The sequence below is a fragment of the Triturus cristatus genome, chromosome 3_2 (genome assembly GCF_964204655.1).
Source record: "Triturus cristatus chromosome 3_2, aTriCri1.1, whole genome shotgun sequence".
In the NCBI taxonomy this organism is placed as follows: domain Eukaryota; kingdom Metazoa; phylum Chordata; class Amphibia; order Caudata; family Salamandridae; genus Triturus; species Triturus cristatus.
The window spans coordinates 1,204,459,579-1,204,483,575 of record NC_140584.1 but is presented as its reverse complement, the minus strand read 5'-3'; the positions used below and the strand labels follow the sequence as shown (position 1 = coordinate 1,204,483,575).

At 47.2% G+C, this 23,997-nt stretch overlaps 1 protein-coding gene across 1 annotated transcript in view; it reads right to left on the bottom strand.

The window, feature by feature from the left end:
• The window catches only part of LOC146859451 (apolipoprotein L3-like), a 171,949-nt gene extending 148,420 nt beyond the window's left edge, over nucleotides 1-23,529 (bottom strand). The window contains exon 1 of the mRNA XM_085646986.1: nucleotides 23,441-23,529. The gene's annotated coding sequence lies outside the window, so the exon portion shown is untranslated. The remainder of the gene's footprint in view (nucleotides 1-23,440) is intronic.
• Nucleotides 23,530-23,997: the final 468 nt, after the last annotated feature.

The following is a 23,997-nucleotide window of genomic DNA, read 5'->3' as shown; positions in this document are numbered from 1 at the left end:
TGTGGCTCACTTGTTTCCTTCTACTGGTTTCATTAAGGGAATTCTTTTTAAGCACTCCATGAGTGTGTGGTCCTTATTCGTTCTCGTGTGATGCTTACCGCCACTCACAGCGCCACTCAAATAACTCCCCCACCACCTCCTTCAAATATAATAATTTCACTTTCCAACACTGTTTTAATTTTTCTTTGCTGCTGCCATACTTTTTTTTTTTTTTTTTACTTTTCATTTTTGGAGTGTCTGATAGCTGCCATTTGCTACTGTGCACTCCATTACACAAAAAGCACTTTTGCCGAATGAAAATTCCATATGTACATTTTTTAATTGATTAGAGTGACGCCTGCCTCCTTAGATTGGTAACTTAAATTTAAAAAATATGGCACCTGCCTCCTTCAACAGCACCCATCGCACTGAGCCCCTCTATCAGCACAAAAGCATCGCTAATAGGTCTTCAAGGCAAGACCTGTTGGCTTTGGCAGTGCTTTGCTTGTTTAGAAGCTCAGCTGTAAAGGGATTGGCAATGATGACCAATGTGACAGTAGATCCGTTCTCGCTTACTTCGTTGGTCACCAACAGGCGGAAGTTTAGCTCCTGCTTCAGAGATCTTAGGGGCATATGTACAAGCCCCTATCGACCACAACGTCACTTTTATCGATGTTGAGGTGGCGATAGGGGCTTAGCCTTATTTACAAGGCAGCGTTAAGCCGCTTAACGCTGCCTTGTACATAAGGCCCTCTTTCACGCTATGGTTAGTATCAAAGGGGTGGGCAGTGGGTGCTGCGGTGGGCGTTCCACTGCAACACCCATTGATTTTGACGCTGTCCCTATGTACAAGGGCAGCACACATAGGAGGCAGCGCCAAAATTAGGAAAAGGGAATACCTGGTCTTAAGTTGGAGAAACGAGGAGAAATGCATTATTTCTCCTCACTTATGTTTTTTCCATGTGTGCTGCCTTGTGTAGCAAAATGCCATGGATTGTTTATATACAGGAAGGTGTCCCTTCCTGTACATAAACAATCCTTAAAAAAATGCCATTTTGTGACTTTCACGTGTGCTGCACGAAGCAGCACACGTGAAAGTGACTAAATGGCACTTTAGCATTGTTAATGTGCAGGAAGGGGCACCTTCCTACACATAAACAATCCCTCCCTGCACGCAGACACCCTTGCACCAGGTGCCTGCGTTGGCGCTACACTGCTAAGTGTAGCGCCAGCGCAGGGGAAACGCAAGGCTGCACCATATACTTGTAAATATGGTGCAGCTTTGCTTCTCTGGATTGGAGGAGAGAGGCGTTAAGCCAGGACGGCTAACGACACGCTCCGCCACATCATTGTACATATGGCCCTTTGTGTCCAGCAATGCTGAGGGGATAATAACCTTAATCTTGTCGACCTCTGAGGCGGAAGCCGGAGGATTGTTTGTATTTCTGTGTTTTTTAAAAAAAAGCTTATCACTTTCACTGTTTTTAAAACTCACTCACCTGCACCTATAGCGCTCGCTACTAGCGCCTAGCAGGCTTCTTGAAATCCCCCTGACACAGCCGATTGACCGCTGAGACAGGGAAACTCCCCTCCACCCGCCATCGCGGCTCGAAGGGTAGACACGCCCACTTCGAGGCCACGCCCACTCACTGTAGTATATAACCGCTGATTACTAGCGCTGCTACAATCTTGTCGACCTCTGAGGCGGAAGCCGGAGGATTGTTTGTATTTCTGTGTTTTTTAAAAAAAAGCTTATCACTTTTACTGTTTTTAAAACTCACTCACCTGCACCTATAGCGCTCGCTACTAGCGCCTAGCAGGCTTCTTGAAATCCCCCTGACACAGCCGATTGACCGCTGAGACAGGGAAACTCCCCTCCACCCGCCATCGCGGCTCGAAGGGTAGACACGCCCACTTCGAGGCCACGCCCACTCACTGTAGTATATAACCGCTGATTACTAGCGCTGCTACAATCTTGTCGACCTCTGAGGCGGAAGCCGGAGGATTGTTTGTATTTCTCTGTTTTTTAAAAAAAAGCTTATCACTTTCACTGTTTTTAAAACTCACTCACCTGCACCTATAGCGCTCGCTACTAGCGCCTAGCAGGCTTCTTGAAATCCCCCTGACACAGCCGATTGACCGCTTAGACAGGGAAACTCCCCTCCACCCGCCATCGCGGCTCGAAGGGTAGACACGCCCACTTCGAGGCCACGCCCACTCACTGTAGTATATAACCGCTGATTACTAGCGCTGATACAATCTTGTCGACCTCTGAGGCGGAAGCCGGAGGATTGTTTGTATTTCTGTGTTTTTTGAAAAAAAGCTTATCACTTTCACTGTTTTTAAAACTCACTCACCTGCACCTATAGCGCTCGCTACTAGCGCCTAGCAGGCTTCTTGAAATCCCCCTGACACAGCCGATTGACCGCTGAGACAGGGAAACTCCCCTCCACCCGCCATCGCGGCTCGAAGGGTAGACACGCCCACTTCGAGGCCACGCCCACTCACTGTAGTATATAACCGCTGATTACTAGCGCTGCTACAATCTTGTCGACCTCTGAGGCGGAAGCCGGAGGATTGTTTGTATTTCTGTGTTTTTTAAAAAAAAAGCTTATCACTTTCACTGTTTTTAAAACTCACTCACCTGCACCTATAGCGCTCGCTACTAGCGCCTAGCAGGCTTCTTGAAATCCCCCTGACACAGCCGATTGACCGCTGAGACAGGGAAACTCCCCTCCACCCGCCATCGCGGCTCGAAGGGTAGACACGCCCACTTCGAGGCCACGCCCACTCACTGTAGTATATAACCGCTGATTACTAGCGCTGCTACAATCTTGTCGACCTCTGAGGCGGAAGCCGGAGGATTGTTTGTATTTCTGTGTTTTTTAAAAAAAAGCTTATCACTTTCACTGTTTTTAAAACTCACTCACCTGCACCTATAGCGCTCGCTACTAGCGCCTAGCAGGCTTCTTGAAATCCCCCTGACACAGCCGATTGACCGCTGAGATAGGGAAACTCCCCTCCACCCGCCATCGCGGCTCGAAGGGTAGACACGCCCACTTCGAGGCCACGCCCATCCCCCTCCTCCTCAAATGTGTCGGCCATACCAGCGCAGCGGACGAGCGCAGCGGGAGCGCCAAAGGCGCGCCAAAGGCGCGCCTAAGGCAAGCCCGTCTGCGCCCGTCCGCGCACGACCGGGCCAAGGGCCAGACTCTATGCCGGACCCTACCGCCACAAGGGTAAGCTACTCTCGTCGAGATCTTCTTAGTCTCAGACCCACTAAAAACAGCACATGTCACGTAATGCACGATCCCAATGGTCATTTTACTAGCTGTAATATCTGTAAACCAGAAAAGCTACTCCTTCACAAACTTTCTGCCCCACCCCCAGGCCTTAAAATATCGACACTTAATTGCAGATCGCTTCCCAAGCACGCCCTGCTCATTAGTCATCTTATTGTCGACCTTGATCTGGACATACTTTTCCTTACCGAAACGTGGATCACTGGGCATTCTAACTCGGACATAGTTTTGGCTTTACCCCCGGGCTTCCTTATTATGTCCCAACCCCGCCCCTTAGGCAGAGGAGGTGGATTAGCCATCATCTATCGGGACCACTTTGCCTGTCGAACCAGTGAGATTCAGAGCCAGGAGTCAGAAAGCTGCCTCTTCACGATCCAGCTATCCCCGACTAGCTCCCTGTCAGGCCTCCTAGTGTATCGGCCCCCCGGGCATTTCGGCCCCTTTTCTGCCGCCCTTCTGGAAGCCGTCTCATCCTCGGCCCATCTGACACCCAACTTCTTAATAACAGGAGACCTAAACATACACTTCGATGACCCACTAGACACAGGGGCATCCGACCTAATCTGCGACCTGGCGGCCCATGGCCTCCTCCTTGCCAATACCGGAGCAACGCATACGAAAGGGCACCTGCTTGATCCGGTGTTTTCCAACATTCCTTCTCTTCAATTCATAAATGCCCTACCACTCCCGTGGACGGACCATTTCCTGGTCACGACCCACCTACCAGGGGCATTTAGGAAACCCCAAAAGCCTACTACTTACACTAGGGACAGATCGTGGGCCAGACTCTCGGCGGAGGACTGGTCCAAAGCCCTGGACTCCACGACCCCCACTCTCACGGATGATCCTTCCACCGCTGATATTCAGTTTAGAGATTGGATCTCTTCTTCCCTTGATAGTATTATTCCCATAAAACAACGTGAGAACAAAAATAGGATAAGGGGCCATGCCCCTTGGTACAATACTGAACTCAGAGCTCTCCGCAAAGAGTGTAAAAAGGCTGAGAGACTGTGGAGAAAAGACTGGCTCCATAGTAAGAAGGACATGTACCACAGCTCGGTAAGACGCTACAAATCTGCCCTTAAGCTAGCTAAAGCCGTATTCTATGACAATAGAATAAAAAATGCCACTAATTCGTCAAAAGAATCATACCTTATAGTTAAAGAACTACTCAATATCCCAATGGCACCCTCTTCTCACTCCCCCCCTCCGGATAGAAGTAAGGACCTGGCCACCTATTTCGACTCCAAAATCTCACGGATACTGGACTCCCTTCCAACTACCAGCCCACATAACCACACGGATATAGAGGCAAGCACTAACAGCCCACTGCTGTCCACTTTTAGAGCAGTTTCCCTTACCGATGTAATTTCCACTTTGGCCAAAATGAAAAGCGGATCCCCCCTTGACCCGGCCCCGGTTAGAGTCTTAAAAACCGTGTCTCCCAGCATAGCCCCCACCATCAGGGATCTCATCAATACCTCTCTCTCCCAAGGCACGGTGCCTCCCAACTGGAAGAATGCTGTTGTCAAGGCTCTGCTGAAAAAGCCCCAACTGAACCCGGACAACATGGCCAACTACAGACCCATCTCGCTTCTTCCATGTATCAGCAAGATGGCTGAGAAATTAGTGAATGCGCAATTATCCCAATTCCTTGAGGCGAACAAACTTCTACGTCCATCCCAAACAGGATTCCGTCCCGGCCATGGCACGGACACTGCCCTCCTCTCCGTCATCGAGGAGGCAAGGTGTATCCTGGATTCAGGAGGATCAGTGGCAGTGATCCTCCTGGACCTCAGTGCCGCCTTCGATACGGTGAACCACCGTGTCCTTCTACATCGCCTGGCCAGGGCAGGAATTGTGGGAACTGCACGCGCATGGTTCGACTCCTTCTTATCCGGCCGTTCATTTCAGGTGTGGGACGGCAACTCACGTTCGGACCCGTTACCACTCACGAGTGGTGTTCCCCAGGGGTCATCGCTTAGTCCCACCCTGTTTAATGTTTACATGGCCCCCCTTGAAGATGTTGTGACCCCGTACGGGATAAAAATAGTAAATTATGCAGACGACACTCAACTCGTTGTCTCTCTTTCCCACCTGGATAACCACCCAGACAGCCTATTGAACTGTCTCCAGGATATTCACACCTGGATGTGCGAATCCTCCCTGAAGCTGAATGGTGCAAAAACCGAAATCATGCTCTTGGGCAATAAATGGACCTCGATCCCATCATCAGTCTGGCCGGACGCTTTTGGTGAAATCCCTACACCAAAAAAAGAAATTAAAACACTAGGAGTATGGCTGGAACCTGACCTCACTATGAAGACTCAGGCAGCCAAAACAGCTGGAACATGCTTTGGCCTCCTGCGATCTATTCGCAAGATCCTCCCACTCCTTGTGGAAATGTGGATTTTCCTGGTCAGTTATGTCCCCTATCTTGGACCCCAACGGTTCTATGTGCATGTCACAAGTACATGTATGTTTCCCTCCAGTTCCAGTTATGAAGACGCAAATACATGTGCGTCCACCGTCAACATGTCCTCTGTCAGATCCGCCATGAATGGGCTGGATATTCGATTCCTAAGTATGAAAGGCCACCGACTTTTTATGGCTAAGTTACTCCATTTTTGCAGTTCAGGCAGAGTAGGCCCGATTCTGTCCTCAAAGCCTTTCCCTGCTCTCTGCCTCTGACAGCATCAGTTTGAGCCCGCATCTGTATCCATGAACTTTGTCCTACTCCCTGTGCGGCTAACGGTGCCTGCCTCGGCCAGTTTTGCCTGCCTGCCAAGAAACCGTATTTCACCTTCGAATTATCTACTTTGCTCCTCAGCCGATGCATTCCTGTCTAGTAGTTTAAGTAAACATTCTTCCAGCTACCGAGCAAAAGGGCCCGGCCTCGCTGTCTTCATGCAAGTAATTCATAGCCCTGTTACCATGGAAAGTTTCTGCCCCTTGCATCTCATATAGACACTTAGACGCTTGTACACGCACTCACAGTCAGTATAGAATAGATTTTGTCCGAGAGCCCTTCCCTTGTGGATAACACAGTTCTTTAAACATAGGATATTAGATATGATTTGGGATTAGGTTGACATAACCCCAGACTTTTGTCTCCACATGTAGAGCTAAATGTCAAGTCCCTTTCTCCCTCTAGTTGCACGTCTATCACACGTCATGCTGCTGCGCGCGCATCTCTGCCAAGTATTTCTGCTGACATTGCGAAATCATCTCCAGGTATCCACCCACACATGACAAATTACCCATTATCATCAAGTGGACGCCCACATGGACGCCCACCTTCACGCCTACTTACACGCCCACATGCTCTTATCTCATTCTCTCTTGCTCTCTTGCTTACGTACAATTGAGAAATGTATATATACTGTACTCTGTGAATAATGTTTTGAGAATATTGAGAATACTTTTCAGCCCCGTCCAGATCCTTTTTTGGTGATGGAGATATTCTCCCTTTGACTCGAGTTATTGGAATAAAGCCCTTTATGAATCTGATACCACAGACTCATCCTCTTGCTTTATGCATGATCTTATTGATAATATAAAAGTCTGAGAGCGTAATATTTTATTTACCACAGAATGGCGCCCGAACAGTTTAATCTCTTTCCCCACACGCCGGAGATGAAGGTCCAGTTTTGCCCCCTTCCATAGCCGTGATGGACTTCAAGCGCGCACGTCGCGGGTTTTCCCGCCAACTCCCTCAGGCCAATGAAGGGGACAGACTGCGACCAGGCATCCATACGAGGCGGTGAGGAACGCAGATTGTCTACCCAGAGCCCACCTGCGAGAGAGCTGTGTCCGAGGTATACAGAGGCCCACCAGGTTTTCGAAGTCCCGATGTCCAGAGGGTCCGATGTCCGCAGTCGTCGAGTCCAGTCCATTCTCCGAGGCCTTCCGTTTCAAGGAGCTACCCGGTGAGTACCATCGCCGGGGAGGCGTGTTGACGCGCACATAGGTTGTGCCGGTCAAGACGGATTTGGGTACACAAATCCGGTCTGCACTGTTTAGCAGTGTATATGTACTGTTTAGCAGTATATCAAGTATTCCGAGGTATCTAGTTATGGTCAAGAATTATGCTTGGTGATTTAGTCATGCAGACGATCATCACTGTTGGTCATTTTAGGACACAAAATGTTTAATGTTTAATGTCTAATGTGTTAAAAAAAAACGTCCTGCATGTTGTGGTATGAATGACTGTTCATTATTGTGCCTTTTGTACCAAGTGTGTTCAAGACAAAGTGTTCAAGATTAAGTGTCAGATCAGTTGTCAATATGCCGCTCTTTTCGAAATTAAGACAGATCACTACTAGAAAAGGGGTACTTGAAGAAGCAGTCCCTATTCCTCCTAGGGACACTCCAGGGCACTTCATGTATCACAAACATGGCTTAGATGCCATACTATTTCTTGATTTATGGGTGGACTACACCAAAGAATTACCAGAAAGTCAGAGGTGGCCCGTAGCTGGGACCTGGGATGCAGAATGCATTATGAAAGTAGAAGAAGAATTATGGCATAAAGAATTGCATAGACGCACAGAGAAAGCGCTCAGAAAAATAGAGAAAAAGTAGGGAGGATTCAGACAAAGCCCGAGAAAGCGTATTAGTTGAGGAAGGTATCTGAGTAAAAGCAGAACAAGTAGACAGACAACGAAACACTCTTATGAAAGAGAAAATGTAGACCAGCTTGGAAGGATGCCATTGAGTTTTTGGCGCAAGGCGTGACATAGAAGGACAGAGTAAGTGTTTCACGAAGCAGAGAGAAGTGGACTGGTGTCTGGAAAAGCCAAGGATGAGATGTTACAGGAGGAATTAGAGCTGGTAAAATGAGCGTAGGCTGACAGAAAAAGAAATACTGACGTTGCTGGTATTTATCCCGTCCTTTCAGAGGACCTAGCAAGAGTGGCCCCAGTAGAAAGACCAGTTAGAGTGTAACAGCAAGTACAGCGATACAAATAATAATGATATAGTAGCCCAAAGGTTCTTGAGCCACCCACCAAATGAACAGCGCATAGCTGGTGTTTACATGGTCCAACATTTGACTACGTTGGCAATAGGAAATTGAGAGGGGTGCAGCTAGAGAAGGAGCAACTCCTGTGACACCCCTAATGAACAAAGTGTTAACGAAAAATAATTAGTGAAAAGTTTAGCTTGGAAAAAGATTTGTGGGTATTTCGAATTTGCAAATTTTTCATGAATACAGGTTTGTGTTCTTGATGGTCCAGTGAGCCAATGTGCTGGGTCAAGTCGGTAAGATTATGACCCCCTGAGAGCAAATTGTATATAAAAATAATTTTTCAATTCGGCGAATTATTGCAGTTTTTATGGAATTGAGTAGTCTTTTTGTCTTTGACAGCTTCAGAGTGAGGAGAAGGTGGGGGCTGTGTAGAGCAGAATGTGATACAGAAATCGGAGACAGATTCTGACCTTGTAGCCAGTGTAGGTGGGGGCCGATGAGAGGAGCAGAACAGGGCACTGCTTAGAAGGCTTCTCTGACATCGCATCTGTGTAATGCCTGCAGCTGGAGAGCCTTGGGGCCAGGAGTAGGAAAAACAAAAAAAAAGATGGCTGGCAGCCCAGGCTCAGGCCGCGCTGAGGGGCTATTTTTAGCTTCTCTGATAAGACAGGGCAGCTGAGAAATGTAAGTTGAGAAAGATTCCCTTGTTCTATTCTGTGCAAAACAAGTGTCCCGAGGAAATGTCTATGGAGAAGATTTGTTTTATTTTTTAGCAATTGTTATATTGCTTCTGGCCAGAAAGTAAAATGTTGCTCTTGTTTGGAATTTTAAGGGCTATGTGCCTATATAAAAACGATTTTCAAATTCAGACATTTTTGAATTGTGGCCACAAGCTGCCACCAGTTGCATTGGATAAATGATCCAGTGGTTACGGGTCTGTGAGGAAAGATGTGAGATGCATCTTCGACTAGGACATGAGGGTACATTGTGTACAAAGATGCATAGCTCATTTTTATAAAAAAAAAAAAAAAAAAAAAAAAAAAAAGAGACAGGTTCGTGTGTTCGTCATTTTTTGATTATTGTTGCTGATCCTGTGTGTCAGACTTGACGCGGTCATCATTGGGATGACCCACTGCCAGATGGGGTTGTATAGGGCAGGTAAATAAGTTATTGATTATAAGCCTGACAAATTAAGCAGGCCAGAATGTTCGCATCTGAGCTGTAGGTACTGTAATTGCGCATCGCTGCTCATTTATATATGTTAGTGTAATTGTCTATGCTTTCTGTGCTTGGTATACTGATGGCTTGGCATATGTATTTTATATATGTTTTGTTTTTGTGTTGTATTGACCAGTCTGTTTAGCGTTTAATACCAAGTTCTCCTGTGCAAGTACAGAGATAGTCGTGACGACGGCGATCTTTGCACAGCGCTTGGCTGGAACTTGTTCACAATTACTAAATTTAACTGACGTGATATTACCTTTATCATGCTGTCAAAATAGCAGACAACACGTTATCAGTGTATGTCTAATTGGTGTTGGAGATGAATGAAATAAAAGGAAAAATTATGCAAGACTAAAATATTTTTCACATGACTGCCTTTCTCTTATAGACAGGCAGCCTCGGTCATATGTTTCCAGATTGGACATTAAGGAACAATTATGATCTGTGCACTCGCATCTTAACTCTTGAAGGCCTGTTTTAAATAAGGACTGCCACCACAGAGTGACATATGAGGCCCGGTATTTAGGGTAATGAGAAAATATCTGACAGGATTTCCTTTTTAAAGTTTGCTTTAGTAAGCTCATTCTTGTAAGTGGTGGCCCTAAAAGTTGACTTGTTTTTGAATTAGGCTATTTATTGTATAGGTGGAAATTATTGCACAATGACTGATTTCTTTAGCAGATAAATTATTAATTATCAACATTAACAACTGTTCTTAAACTTGGTTTTCCGAATATTTAGGTAATTTAGCATTCCTATTAGGGCCTCCTAGCATTAATATTGACTTCAGGTTGGTGTAGGTTCATGTAATAGGGACATTTGCATATGAGATGTCATTTGGCCAGCTTATGAGCTAACACAATGAGGTTTGTACATTAATTTGAAGGATTTCTCGCCGTTTCACATACGCTGTGTATCTCCTATAATTTTGCTTACGCCCAGTAGCTACACACAGGGATTAATAGTGTTGACAAGACACAGGGTTTGATAGTGTTTGACAGCAGTGAAATCTGTTTCAGATTTCCTCCTGTCAAAAAGGGGGGGAAGGAGGAGAATATTGGCTTTCTGCTGGCCCCTGAGGAGGTTCGCTTCCCGCTAGCCCCTTAAGAAATTAAGCCCCTTAGAAATTAGCCCCCTTAGAAATTAAGCCAAGGAAATAGGTATGGTGTTTTCCCCTTTTTCTCATGTTTTATTGTGATCTTTCAGGGGAATTAGTCCAAGCCCCTAATACAGCTTCTACTAAAGTCCTCCCTTGGACACAAGAACACACTGTGGCATTTGAAGAATTAAAGAGAGCTTTATGTCAAGCACCAGTTTTAGCAAACCCTGATTACAACAAATCGTTTATGCTTTTTGTGACAGAGCGGGATGGAACAGCACTATCTGTCCTAACACAAGATCATGCAGGAAGACACGAGCCCTGTGCTTATCTTTCTAGTACATTAGACCCAGTAGCACAGGCTTTGCCTGCGTGCCTAAATCAGTTGCAGTAACGGCCTTAGCCATAAGACAAAGTGACTCGATAGTGCTGGGCCACCCTCTGACAGTACAAGTACCACACGCAGTAGAGGTTCTCTTGAACCGGACACAAACACAACACCTGACTGTAGCTAGACTGACGGATTATGAGCTGACGTTATTTCAACCACACATAGAGATCAGACGATGCAACATACTGAATCCCGCTACCCTTTTGCCCTCCAGTACAGAAAGCGTTTCACCACACAACTGTGTTGAAGTAATACATACCGTGACTAAACCAAGACAAGACTTGACAGATGTTGCACTCCCAGACCCCGACCTAACACTATATGTTGACGGCTCATGCATGAGGACAGGGGCGGGAGAATTAGTGGCAGCATATGCAGTGACTGCTGATACTGTAATAATAGAGACTAAAAGAATAGACATATTGTCAGCACAAGCAGCAGAGCTCATCGCCCTGACACAAGCGTGCATAAGAGCTAAGCACCTGAGAGTAAACATTTACACCGATTTTCTGGCGAGAAAGAGGTTTCTTGACCTCTCATGGGGCCAAGATACAGCATGGCCCCCATATTCAAGCCCTTCTGGAAGCGATACATTTACTAACAGCCATAGCTATCCTAAAATGTAAAGCACATACTAGAGCCACAGATCCCATTTCCCAAGGCAATGATCTGGCAGACCGAACTGCTAAACAGACAGCTCAGACCCCACTAGACATGACAAAGTTACAGGTTCAATAAGTGTCCAAAGCCATGACAGTTAGGGATCCTTCCAAGGATGTACAAGACATACAGACACATGCTACTGTAGACGAATTAAAGAAATGATCGGAACAAGGAGGGGTACTGACTGATCAAGGTTGGATGAATAAGGGCAAATCCACATGGTTTCTTCCTGATACCATGGTACAAGTGATTATAAATACCGCACATAGTCCTGCACACTTAGGAGAGAAAGCAATGATAGATAGCTTACAGAATATATGGTTCAACAAGCACCTGCGTGCAGCAGCGAAACAAAAGGTCAGAACATGTATGATCTGTTGCCAATTCAATGCAGGTAAAGGCATTCCGATGGAACAAGGTGGATTCCACCCACCTGACCACCCTTTTGAAGTGCTCCAAATGGATTATATCCAAATAAACAGATGTAGAGGTTACAAATATGTCCTGGTACTAATGAAGCAGGTGTCCCTTCTGTTAGGGTATACCTGGAAATTCCATTGTGTGCGACATCCTGAAGCAGCAGGCCTTGTAGAAAGACATAATCAGACATTAAAATTTTGCGCAGACAAAGGTATAGACTGGATGGTAGCCCTGCCGGTTGCCCTCTTTTACATGCGAATGGTAGCTCATTCTAGAACAGGCTTATCTCCCTATGAAGTGGTCTTTGGTAGACCACCAAAATATGTGGGCACTACAATGCCTAAAAGATTACTTATGTTGACAGTAACATGCTGACAGATTACCTGGCTTCCTTGATGTCTGCACTACTCTCTTGTTGTTCGCAGGTTGCTGCCGCCTTGCCTGACAACACCCAGGTCAAAGAATACTCCATCGCTCCTGGATGGAAGGCGCCAAAGTCAGTGCTCTGGACCACGGGGACGGCCGTTAAAGTCAAAAGGCGGAAAGGATGATTGCACCTTCACCACTCTTTTACAAAGGAAAAAAAAACTTTGAACTTGGATTTTGGATTTTGAACAACATTTTCTAGAGGAGAATGCCCAGAAGTTTCCACAAAGCTAAACCTTGATTCAAAAAGTCAGAACCCGTTTGATCAATTAAGTCCACTAGGTGGTGAAGCGGTTGAACATGTATTCTGGCTCGCATAAGATCTTGGACAATAACATAAAGCAAAAATAAGAGCGCTAGATAAGAAGCAAATAGATGTATAGTGACTGTAATTTTTCAATCTCTTCTGTACATCACGATAATATGTATCAGCTTAATACTACATGCTATTTTTCCTCCTATTGCCTCACTCTTATACTCCTCCACTAATGATACCATAAAGCACACATTTAGTGATCTGCCATCCTATGAGCTATCATATCGACTTGCCTTACGCAACAATACCTTTATTCAGATGCTGCACCATTCATATCAGACTAGCAATGCTACAGACTGCTGGGTCTGTGGCCGACTCCCCCCCTATCAGAACTATAAGGGAGTTTTGCCCCTTTTTCTCTATCCGTTCACACACAATGGCTCCTGTGGAGCATGGTTTAGTTTGATTAATTCCCTAGATTCGAATTCCGCAGTTTATCAAGACAACTGGGTATGGGGAAACCTGAACTTAGTTTTGCTTAAAGTCTGCTACCCTAACAAGGAGGGACTTCCCAAAAGAACAGGAACTGATCTAAGAAATTAAGTATATGGATTAGGTAATTTTACACTTAACCTCATGATCCTGAACGTTGAATCTGAAGCTACACCAATCTTGCCCGCCATGTCCGTATTCCCAGTAAAAGGGGAATTATGTATAAAAAAGAATGGCTCCATACACATGGGCCATAGTAAATGCACCACTGTAATAAAATACAGTGATCAAGGCAAGTCTACATTTAGAGCTTCTCGTCATTCCTACTTTATATATGGCCAGACCGCATATATACGCCTACCTCTAGATTGGGATGGTACCTGTTACATAGCATTCCCCCTACCACCTGTTTTCCTAGCTCCTCCTGATTATCATAGAAATACTCATTTAGTACACAATAGACAGCAGAGAGATCTCCCAATTGTCGATTACACTGAAACAGCATGGGAAAAATACACAGATTTCAATAAAGGTTTCTTTCCCTATATAGGTACAGTTACCAATAGTAAGCTGATACGTAGATTAACCAGAACCCTTGAAGCAGTAGTGAACGAAACTATTTCCGCCTTAGGCAATTTAACAGAAGAGCAGTCTGCTATGCGGATTGTTGTGCTTCAAAATAGTCTTGTCCTTGACGTTATCCTGGCCGATAGGGGCGGAGCTTGTAGGGTCATCGGATCAAGCTATTGCATTTTTCATACCAGAAAATTCGCCATCTGTATATAAAGCCATAACTCGCCTTCATAAGATTGTAAGCCAGATACACCAGAATCCAGGCACCTGGACTTGGTCCGGTTGGTTTTGGAGTGTATTATCTACCTTTGGATGGAGGGTCCTATCCTTCCTAGGTATTGGCCTTCTCATACTATTCAGTTGCTGTCTATGTCTACAATGTGGACCAGCGATCTGTGGTCTGTGTGCCACATCGTGTATTCCACCACCAAGATTTCATTCAAGATCACGGAAGAAGAAAGAAGAACAAATGATGCTATATGAACAGATCAATGGATTGATGAAGATTGATATCTCTTGAAGGGCAAGTAGGGGACAAGGAGGGAATGTGGAAATGTGGATTTTCCTGGTCAGTTATGTCCCCTATCTTGGACCCCAACGGTTCTATGTGCATGTCACAAGTACATGTATGTTTCCCTCCAGTTCCAGTTATGAAGACGCAAATACATGTGCGTCCACCGTCAACATGTCCTCTGTCAGATCCGCCATGAATGGGCTGGATATTCGATTCCTAAGTATGAAAGGCCACCGACTTTTTATGGCTAAGTTACTCCATTTTTGCAGTTCAGGCAGAGTAGGCCCGATTCTGTCCTCAAAGCCTTTCCCTGCTCTCTGCCTCTGACAGCATCAGTTTGAGCCCGCATCTGTATCCATGAACTTTGTCCTACTCCCTGTGCGGCTAACGGTGCCTGCCTCGGCCAGTTTTGCCTGCCTGCCAAGAAACCGTATTTCACCTTCGAATTATCTACTTTGCTCCTCAGCCGATGCATTCCTGTCTAGTAGTTTAAGTAAACATTCTTCCAGCTACCGAGCAAAAGGGCCCGGCCTCGCTGTCTTCATGCAAGTAATTCATAGCCCTGTTACCATGGAAAGTTTCTGCCCCTTGCATCTCATATAGACACTTAGACGCTTGTACACGCACTCACAGTCAGTATAGAATAGATTTTGTCCGAGAGCCCTTCCCTTGTGGATAACACAGTTCTTTAAACATAGGATATTAGATATGATTTGGGATTAGGTTGACATAACCCCAGACTTTTGTCTCCACAGGTAGAGCTAAATGTCAAGTCCCTTTCTCCCTCTAGTTGCACGTCTATCACACGTCATGCTGCTGCGCGCGCATCTCTGCCAAGTATTTCTGCTGACATTGCGAAATCATCTCCAGGTATCCACCCACACATGACAAATTACCCATTATCATCAAGTGGACGCCCACATGGACGCCCACCTTCACGCCTACTTACACGCCCACATGCTCTTATCTCATTCTCTCTTGCTCTCTTGCTTACGTACAATTGAGAAATGTATATATACTGTACTCTGTGAATAATGTTTTGAGAATATTGAGAATACTTTTCAGCCCCGTCCAGATCCTTTTTTGGTGATGGAGATATTCTCCCTTTGACTCGAGTTATTGGAATAAAGCCCTTTATGAATCTGATACCACAGACTCAGCCTCTTGCTTTATGCATGATCTTATTGATAATATAAAAGTCTGAGAGCGTAATATTTTATTTACCACATCCTCCCCCCCCCTATCCAGGAAACTACTGGTTCAGGGGCTCATCTTAGCCCGGCTCGACTATTGCAACGCCGTCTACCTCGGCGCACCTGAATTCACCTTGGCAAAACTCCAACGCACCCAAAATGCGGCGGCGAGGCTCATTATGAACCTTCCACCCAGAGCCTCAGCCAGGCCTGCTCTTAAGGCTCTGCACTGGCTTCCTGTTCGCCAGAGAGTAGAGTTTAAGGCCCTGTGCACCTCCCATAAACTCGTCAACGGTGTTGGCCCAGCCGCCCTGAAAGACATGGTCATCCCCTACAAAGCCCCCAGACCCCTTCGCTCTGACGGCGAACATCTGGCCACGGTCCCTAAGTTCAGGAAGGTTCGCACCGGTGGTCGACGCTTCTCGGTCAAAGCTTCCGCAGGATGGAACTCACTTCCACGCAGCTTGCGTATGGAACCCTGTCACGCCCTCTTTCGAAAAAAACTAAAAACCTTCCTTTTCCCCAAATAGTTTTCCCCCTCTCCCCCTCTCTCGGTCTCCACAGATTTACAGCGCGGGGATGCCTACGGGTCACCAGACGCTTTACAAATCGCAAAAAAAAAAAAAAAAAATATATATAACTCTGGACATTTATCAACTTACTGGAGGGATCTGTATTTTGATCTGGTCAGTTTTGACTCCTCATAAAGCACCATAGAAAGTTTGTGTGTCTGTTGCAAAGCACAACATGTAACATGCAGATCAGGTGTGTATTTTATCTAGTGTTATTGCTTTTATCAGAGATCCTGACTGCGTTCAAACTGCAATGCACAGGTTCTTATTTCCCCCTCAATCTTTTGTTATTCTAAGTTTCTAAAGACTGTTGCTGTGGGTAGTTATAAAGTTTTATTAGTTCAGACCGCCCCAGCCACTGCTTTACGTTTTAAATCCAGACTTTGCTTTCCCAGGGCAAGCATTCTGATCTGTGCGATGATAGGGCTCCTGAAGCTTGTAACTCGTAGCATTCCTTGTACTTTGAGTTACGCATATGATTCATTAGAACATTGGAACGGTGGGAGCTCCATTGAAAACAACGGAGTGCTCCGGGCTTCTAATGGCCGGTGTAAGGCCGGAGCTCCAACATTCCTGTGTTGTTGTTCACAACTGTGGCTGTGAACAAAGGCTTCTGGCAGCCTGAGGGGATTTGAATCCCCTTGCGCTCCCTGAAGCCTTTGTTTAATTTGTTAGAACATTCTGCCTCTAGTAGCAGAATGTTCTAATAGCCTTATAGCCCTTCGTAGCAGGGCTATACCGCCTTTTAAAGTCCCTCTGCTTTGTTAAAGTCCCTCGCCTTCGGCTCAGGCCTTTAACGCTGCAGCGGGCCTTTAATAGCCGGTATAGCCCGCTACGGCGGGCTATAAGGCTATATTGTAAAACGCTGTGACACCCTACATAGGGATGAGTAGCGATATAAAAGAAATTAAATTAAGAGTAAAAGTCCTTATTAATGTAATTACTCAACAGACAGATACAAATGCTATTCTTATTATGCATGGATATCTCTTACATACAGGGATTCAACAAAGTCTAAAAACTGCTTCCAGATCAAAGTTTCTCTTAAATACTTGTAAAGTTTCCCTCCATCGCTTTGGCATTTAGGTGTTAGTCTCCAGATACCTCCCAGCCAAGGTGAGACTCCTGAAGGAGGGCTGATGGCCCTGAAAGTGAGGCCTTTGTTCTCGGCCCAGCTGGAAGTTAAAATTATAAATCCCTTTCAGCTGACATGTGGGTGCTTCTGGGTGTGTCTTGGAGTCAGCAAATTTCTCTGAAAATAATTCAGCATATTTCACTGGGACTATCCTTCGTCAGTTCAGTAATAGCGGCCGGATCTCGAATCCAGCTGCCCCCCCCCCCCTTCCTCCTTTCATGGATTGCATCAGATCTCAAGGCTGTTGTGGATGGCAGTCCATTTTTTCACACTATGCCACATATCTTGGTGTCCTTACTATAAAGGAATATGAATAAAGATATTGAATCAGACTTTTAGAAGCAGCAGATGGTAGTTGGCACTTGGTGTTCCACAACTGCAGATACATTGCACAAACCCCTTTCATAACCAGCGGACTTAGAGTACACTTTACGAAGGTGAATTTCTTCCACTTGTATGTTAAAGTACGTTTGCAGAATCCCGTTCAGTGGCCGACTATCCCTTCTCTTTTTCGGTTTCACCTTCATTGCGCTTGGGCTGTGCTTGTGAAATCTATTGTATTAAATATTTCTTAAAAGGGGCTCTCTTATCAGTTCCCAAGGCCTAATCCGCTCTAGTGGGTATAACTTTGTTGGAAAACGAGGCAGCATCTGTGAGGCCTGCACAAATAACATGACTACATTTGTCCTTCACTGGGAACCAAACACCCAATTGAGGCGCCTGACTCTCAGAGGGTAGCGTTGCAGAGCAGTCTGAGGCTTACTCAAGGGAGGTGGTGTGGGCTAGTATTCGCCATGTGCAGGCGCGCAGAAATAACACTCAATAATTGATTGTCCGGTCTGTACTTTGCTTTATAAAAGTAGGAGTACATTTATTAAACACACACACTACTCGATACTATGCACCAATTTACAAATATACATAAGTTGTTGGAGTTACTTTGTGACATTGCATAACATCTCCACCCCTCTCGTGGGGGGTTGGGGTCTAGTACCACCACTCCCATGTATGCACATCAACTTGCCCCCAATGCAGTTAGTTGAACATAACCTGGAGCGAGGGCCCTGCGCACTGGCACCATCCCAGTGGCGACCCACCCCATTACCTCAACAAGCATTAAAAAGGGGTAAACCTGCCTTGGTGACACATGACCCTGACTGAGCATCTCCTACTGACCATAAAGTATGCACCTCTATATCTTAAGGGCTAGCAGTCTGGGGTCTTCACCTAAGCGCAGCAGCAAGGATCCATGTTTACGCACACTTTAGAATGACATTACTCATCACCTTGGTTGATCATTTGAATGCATTGCAATTACAGCCCCTAAGGGCATCACAGATGAAATCACAGGATTGCGCATATACAGCCAGACACCCTAGCAGGACTGTCTGGCAACATAGCCCCACTTGGCTTATGACATCACCTTACACCAGCACATCACATTAAACACATGAACTTCAGTCCCTCTGAAAGAAATATCCATTAGTTAATGCATTTACTCCTCTTTACCTTCAGGGGATGCCCTTCTCCAACTTCCCCAACTCAGTCCTTCACTCAGTGGGGCACTTCTCAACACACCCGCAGCTGCAGAACAGAAGTTTCAGCATCAAAGGGGTAGAAAAGTTGACCACGCCCTTGAGGGGTTATTCTTTTTGAGTCCCCATGTGACTTAGGGAGGGCTTTCTCTTCATGCTGGGGGGGAAGCTGCGCTTCTCCAGCAGCTCAACCAGCACCTTGGCACATGTGTGGTGGTCACCCCGTCCTCCTGGGGCCACCAAAAGCAGAGAAAAAGCAGTTTTTTCCTTGCAGGCCGGTTCAGGCCTGCAAGGCATTATGGGGCGATTCCTCTTTTGCAGTGAATATTACAGCAGCGGCTCTCCCGCTGCGTTGGGGAGAGCCGCAAGTGTGCCTTCGGCCGCTTTTGACTTTCGTTGGAGAGTCCAGTCCCCCACGGACCCCCAGGTGAGTAGGACGCCTCGGGGAGCCCACTCCGGCCGCTTTTGCAGGTTTCGGGGCCCGGTCCCACCCGGGCCCTGGACACCGTTTCTCCTTCCTCTTTGCGGGGGCCCAGTCCCACCCGGGCCCTCCGCAGCTTTGGCAGCTTTGGCAGATTTGACTCAGCTTGAGGTGGGGGCAGCCCGGGGAGCCCACCCCCGGCTGCTCCGGCTGGCTCCCGGCCCGGCCCGCACTCTTGTGGGCGGGCGCGGGAGCCAGCGCTGCTCTTCTGGTCTGCCCGCTCCGGTGGGCAGACGCGGCCGCTGCAGGAGGGGTCGCCGAGTCTTTGGGGGAGTGCGACGGCACTCCCCCCTGCCTTCCTGCACGTCTGGGCCCAGAGATGGGGTCCCGGGCCCCCTTTGGCATATCTTCACGGGTGCACATTGGCGCACCCCGTCTTCGGCGGGGCCACAACTTCATGGGGGTGCAACGGCATCCCCCGCCTTCCGCTCGCTCATCGGGGCCCCGAGATGGGGTCCCAGGACCCTGGTCAGTATTCACGGGGGCTGCGACGGCGCCCCCCCAACTTCCACTGCATGCACGGGGCCCGGAGTTGGGATCCTGGGCCCTTCCCCCTTCTTCTCAGGGAGCGCGATGGTGCTCCTCGGCTTCGGATTCGGCGGGGGCCAGGGTGGGCTCCTGGCACCCCGCGGGGGCACCTTCACGGGGTGCGCGACGGCGCACCTCGGCTTTATTTGTCTTGGGGGCAGCCCCCGGGACCTGACCCACCCCGGGGGCATCTCTGAGACCGGCGGCGGAGCCCCACGCACTTCGTCGTCGGTCTTCTTAGGGGTCAAAGGTCACCTACCTTCCGGGGGCCATATTTCAGCCCCTGGGGGTCCGATCTGCCCCATTTTTGCGTCTTCTTGCTCCTGGTGGCGTTCCCCAGCCACTGGGAGCACTCTCCTTCGCCCTCCTGGTCTCCAAGAGGGTGCCTTCTGCAGGGAACGGTCTTCACCGGCTCCCTGCGCCAGCCTTTTGCCTCGCTCCCCTTCTGGGCCTCTCTTCTCCCTGCGCAGAGGCCACTGCTCCTGCGCTCCGGTCCTGGGCTCTTCTTCTGGTGCTGTTAGGGTCCTGGGGGCAGTCAGGGGGTCTCTCCTTCCAACTGCCCATTGCGCCAGGCTCCAGCACCTTCAGCCTCAGCAGTCCACACCCCAGAGAGAGCTTCTCTTCCTGTGCAAGCACTTTTTAAAAGTTGAGTAGGGGGCTGGCAGGAACTCCCTGTTGATCCTATCAAACAGCGACACATCACTTTCCTGCCCCTGCTCCCTCCTTCTTGTCCAGCCTTTGGGTTTGTTCAAAATGGCGTTGTCCAGTGTCTCTGGCCACATGGCCTCTGAAACCCAACTCCTTCCCTCCTTGGTGCAGCCTGGTGCCTGGCACCTAGTGATGGATGAGCCTGTAGCCCCACCCATCATCTCTTCATGGAGAAGAGGCCCTTGCTTGTGGAAGAAATGTTATCAATCCATCCAGCTGAGGTCAGCCCTCAGCCTGGGTCTGGTCATGGCTGGCTCAGAGAAATAGGACAGTTCTGGATGACCCAAAAGCATAAGAAATATGACTTGGGACTCTGCAGAATACTTATTTTCACATTCGCTACATTGGACTTAAGTGCGTGTCTGGAATCTGTAGGCCTAATGGAAGTTAATCTAGCCATGGGCCCCACATTCCCATAGGGGAATAATGAAGTGCAAACACAGTAAAACACGCTGACTTTCCCTGGCATGTTTCTTACCAGTGTATAAAGCCTATACCATGTTATCACCCAATACTGCATACGTTCTGCCACCCCATTCACTTTGTAGCTGCTCCTGGACTGCGCATGCTAGGAATGTCCCCTGCGCAGCCCGTACACGTATGCACACACATGTACACATGTGTCTGCATGTAACCAGCCCGGTGTCTCTTACTCCAGCTGCTGTACAGTGGCCTGGTAAAGCCAGGGGAACACCAGTAAAATCCCCATGCAGTCTCTTACATCCTGAGTTCACTGTCGGTGAGTCCTAATTTATGAGGCTCCCCCACAGTAAAAGCTCCACAATTAGGTGCTCAAAAAGCGAAAAATCCAGTCGGCCCATAGTGTCAGAACCACCTTCTAACAAACTTTTTTTCTTATAATAAGGCTGCACACCATTTACTGTTTAAGGATACTCCTCATCCCCTGGCTGCATGCATGTACAATACTTATCTTCCACTAAAGCTGTTCACACTGTTTAAGCCCCATTCACTGTCAAATCTTCAGGCACTGTTAAACTATAAGATAAGATCTATTCCCACGGAAAACGCCAACAGCTTCTAACAGTATGCTGCAATGCTTGCTTTTATTACTTCGTTGTGTAAAGCAGATGCTTTAGCCTAGGAATGTTTGTGGCATTTCCTATTCAAGCATCAGTACCTTTCTTTGCACTTTGTAGGCATTATCGGATCAATTTGACTACTATTCAGGCAGTCACAATTCCAGTTAAAAGGGTCTTGATTTAAAGGGTGCAGCAGGTGCAGTGGAACATGGGCCTAAAGTTATCATAACTCCACTTAACACCTAATATTGCTATATTTTACTACTAAACAGGCAGTCATAAGTGCAGTTATCTAGCAGACACTAGGGCTATGATTTCAATAGTGCAGCAGGTGCAGTGGCACGAGGCCCAAAAGTTGTCAGAACTCCTCTAAACACCTAATATTGGTATATTTTACCACTATACAGGCAGTCACAAGTGCCGTAATCTTGCAGTTAAAAAGGGCTTGATTTGAATGGTACAGCAGGTGCAGTGGTACTGGGGCTAAAAGCTCTGGGGACACCTCTAAATGCAGAATATTGCTAAATGTTACTGCTGCTGTTATCTAACACGTACTAGGGTCATGATTTAATAGTGCTGCAGGTGCAGTGGCACATGGGTCAAACGTTGTCAGAACTGCTCTGGACACCAAATATTGCTTTATTTTACTGCTAAACAAGCAGTCACAAATGCAGTTCTCTTGCAGGCACTAAAGACATGATGTCAATGGTGCGACAGGTACAGTGACAAAATGGCCCAAAGCTCTAGGATTCCCTCAACACCAAATATTGAAATATTTAACTACTAAACAGGCAGTCAAAAGTGCAGTTACCTTAAAAACAATAGGGTCATGATTTGAATGGTGCAGTGGCACCTAGGACAAAAGTTTTCATACCTCCTCTAAACACCAAATATTGCTATATTTTACTACTAAACAGGCAGTCACAAATGCAATTATCTTGCAGGCACTAGGGGCATGATTTGAATGGTGCAGCAGGTGCAGTGGTACCGGTTCCCAAAAGTTGTCGGGACTCCTCTAAGCACAAAATATTGCTATTACATGAATTAATTCTATTATTTACCTCTTTCATTTCATTTTTAAAAATGTTGCTTTTACTTGCCCATGCTATACGAGTAACAGCTCGATATATTTCCTTTTTGTACATAAACAGTTATAACACTTTAACAGACTCTCTGTAACTTATGTTGTACAACTACTCAGCAAGCTACAACGTACAACAAAAACAGCTTATTGATAATCACATAGGAGAAACCGAATGAATTTACCAATGCTTGTTTAAGTTTGCATGGAATGGTGGATTGCATTTTATGGAATGCTGTCACGGTAAAACGAATGTCTCATTTCTTCCTAGACCTCTTCCTTTACCTCCTACATACATTTACATGCAGTGAGGTCATTTGGTATGCAAATCAGGTGCTACTTCTCATTCCAGGACCTATGGACTGCAGAGCCGCCCATCATGCTTTCTCATACAAAGGTGAAAAGAAATCTCTTGTGTCAAGGTGGGGCTGCCTGTGTGCGGCGCGAGGGCTTTATTCACTAGCAGCGCTGAGACAAGGGCAGGGAATTCCAGAAGTGCAGTGAATGCGGCGGACAAAGTGCTTATTCCCCCACCCCCCGAGGTCAGCGCCAGGTGCCGCTGCACCTGTCGCACCACCCTTAAGCCGGTCCTGACTATTGTGCCCTTCGCTAAGGCACCCACTCTCTCAGCAGCTCCCCGAACGCGCCTCTGCAGTGGGGGGCCTTCCCAGATCCACGACAAAGGGAACCTAGATAGAAAATGATTGGCGCTATACAAACTAAACATACCGCGGACGTGTAAACGACAGAAAGCAGGGGGCCCCCACCGGGGGGACGAAGCAGCAAGCAGTGGTCAGAGTTGGGGACGGGAGGGACATGTGAGCGCTATCCACACAGGTCACCTCTCGGCGCTACTCACCTACTGCAGCGGGGTAGGGTGTCCTAGAGCCTGGAAGCCGTGAGTGCAGCGCTGGGCGACGAGTGTCTGCTTGTGAGCTCCAGGAAAGGAAAGCTCCTCACAGAGATGAAAGTGAAAGAGAAGTTCAGGACAAAGGGCGTTTATTGCGGGCTCTCTGCACTGGTAACTTATTATCAGCCTCTGACAGGGAACCTACCCTGTGCAAACACCATCGGGAGATTGTAGACGAGCATAAACAGGGTGGGGGACACTGTAACGAGCCCCGACCACGACAGCTTCTGGAGAAGGAAGGTACTGTCTTTTTAAACAATAAAGTATAAAAAAATGTTATAAAGGGAGATCTTGAATTGATCTCAGCCACTGGTAATTATTCGGGCCTCATCCCGATCCGTTGTTGTTTTGTGCACCTCTTCACCTCCGTTCGGACCCAGCCGGGGTCTCGGGCTCCCTGGTTGAAGAGCCCTAACTAGGGTGAAACGGGCCCGCGGTTGCTTGTGTTCCGGTTCAGGGAGGGCCTGGCCTGGCAGTTTGGGCGGGAGTGTCCCATGAGGAGCGGT